Here is a 2,474-nt window from a genome sequence, read left to right as displayed (position 1 = left end):
CACCTCCACTGTTCAACATGGCGAACTCTATAAAACTACCTGTATTCAAGGGCGTAGGGAATGAGGACCCGGACCAATTCTGGTTCATCATAAAGGTTGTATGGGAAGCTTAGGGCATCGCAGATGATCACTTGAAGAAGGAAAAGTTTGTTAGTGCTTTGCAGGATCACGCATTAACTTGGTACAACAAGTACTCTAATGATAACCAGGCAGCTACGCTAGCAGAGATCCAAACCGCGCTGAATAAGGAATTTAGTAGGCCTAATTCTGAAGCGTAGTCGATTGTGGGATTCAAGGAAATCACAATGAAACTAGGTGAGACCCCTTGGGAGTTAGATTAGAGATTGAAGTGTAAAATCTGTGAAGCTAATATGAATTTGATGGATGGGTAGCACCACGAATGGTTCGTGGCTTCACTCCTGCCTCACCTAAGGGTTGTGCTATCACAACAGAAGATTACGACTCAGGCAGAAGCCTTGGAGATTGCAATGAGACTGCATGAAATGTCGATGTAAGATCCGAATCTGGGGGTTCAGCAGATTCATGCACAGTTTCAAAACCTTTGTCTCGAAATGCAAAGTCTAAAGCAGGACATAACTTCTCGGCCAGAGGCGCGTGAAGAAGTTTGGTGCATAAAATACAAGGGTCAGGGGCATGACAACGATCATTGCCCAGTTTTCGCGAACTACGTTGTAGCAGGAGGACCAATGCCTCTACGACCAAAAGTCGCAACAGGGCAAAGTGTAGGGCCTGCGCTATGGTGTGCTATATGTCAGGTAGCAGGGAAACATATGACTGATAATTGCCATTTGCTATAGAAATTTGTACAAACACCGCAACAACTATTCTGCAATTTTTGTCAATCAGTAGGCCATGACAAGCGCACTTATTGAAGTTACGAATTGATGATGGATAGGACACCCACATATAGAGTTCAAACAAAAACGTGGCCTCTAGACCAAAGCGTTGGGGGAACGCGAGGAGAGTATCAGGGGCGCGGCCAAGGTCGAGGTGGAGGAGGGCCTGGGAGAGGCCGAGGACAACTAATTTGTTACAATTGTGGAGGCCCAGGACACTATGCAAGGGATTGTCCGAAACTGACGCGAATGTCATGCCACTACTATACTCAGTTTGACCATGCGACTGAGGATTTCCTAATACTATTGGCTAAATTTGCGAAAAGGGGGCGCAGCCGACGTGGAACCTCCAGATGATGAGGGCTAAGCCTCACGAGGAAGACCCTAAGGTAAAAATTATGTTGTAGAGTGGAACCATGACTGGGGAGGATAAAGGGAAGCAGCCTGCAGAAGGTGAATGGGTCCACAAAGCATCAGAAAAGGAGACTGGGTTTGATTTGGAGCGCACAAAATAAACATTTATGGAAGCAAATAAAAGCTTTGCTACGGCCTCTACCTCCAGAATTCAGGAGAAACCAGTTGAAGAAATGGACCCATCCATGATTACCACGTTCTTGGAGACCGGCATGAAGTTGCTCCGTGACAGTAAGGCTATGAAAGGCCTGCAGGAACTGATCAATCAGTGCGCTGGTAAGGATGGCGCTACTAGTGAACTGCATGTGGTTAGGAAGCTTGGCAAGCATAAGGCAAGGACTAGGTGGGATATGAGACTCACCGCAAAGATAGGGGAATAAGAGATGGACCAAGTTATATTGGATCTAGGGCCTGACGCGAATGTTTTGCCAAAATAGACCTAATAAAGAATGGGGAGACCTACGCTCCAGTGGTCTTCGATACAATTAAGAATGGCGAATAAACAGAAAATTATCCCAATGGGGAAGTTGCAAGGGGTCACAGTTGACATCGAGGGTGCAAGCGCACTCGTAGATTTTGAGGTAATAGAGATTATGGATGATAGAAATCCCTACCGTGCGCTCCTTGGAATCGATTGGGCCACTGACATGAATGGGGTAATCAACCTGAAGAAGCGGAAGATGATATTTGAAAACAAGTCGCTCTGCGTAGTGGTGCCACTAGATCCCGTGGAGGGACCGCGCTATACAGAACCAATCCGAGATTATGAAAGTGATGACGATCTGGACCAGATTTACAAGATAACGACGTGAGACTAGGATTGGGTGAATTCGACAGCGGACGGACACATTGCATGGGATCACGAAAGCTCCTGCACGTCAAATTCAGATGAAGAATTAGAGCATTGGTAGAACCAGCTACATGAAGTTTCGACGCTGCCTTGTAATATGATGACCAAGTCGTTGAACTGTGTGTCATACAAAGTCAGGTATCTGCCTCATTATGATGGGCTAACTAATGTTGATTTCTTTTTGGATGCATTTTAAAGGGAAGTACTGGAGAAACATCGCTTCTAGGCCTTGGACTGGGTACTGCGCACTATGCCTGCAAGATGGTGGGGTACGCACAAGGATAGTTTCAGTGATTGGAGCGACTATAGGAGGATGATGAGAATACGTTTTGGGCAGCCAAAAGTATGGATGA

This window comes from Pinus tabuliformis, chromosome 9 (assembly GCF_031772625.1).
Source record: "Pinus tabuliformis cultivar Carrire ecotype Pingquan chromosome 9, CPIR1, whole genome shotgun sequence".
Classification (NCBI taxonomy): domain Eukaryota; kingdom Viridiplantae; phylum Streptophyta; class Pinopsida; order Pinales; family Pinaceae; genus Pinus; species Pinus tabuliformis.
This window is presented reverse-complemented; position numbering follows the sequence as displayed.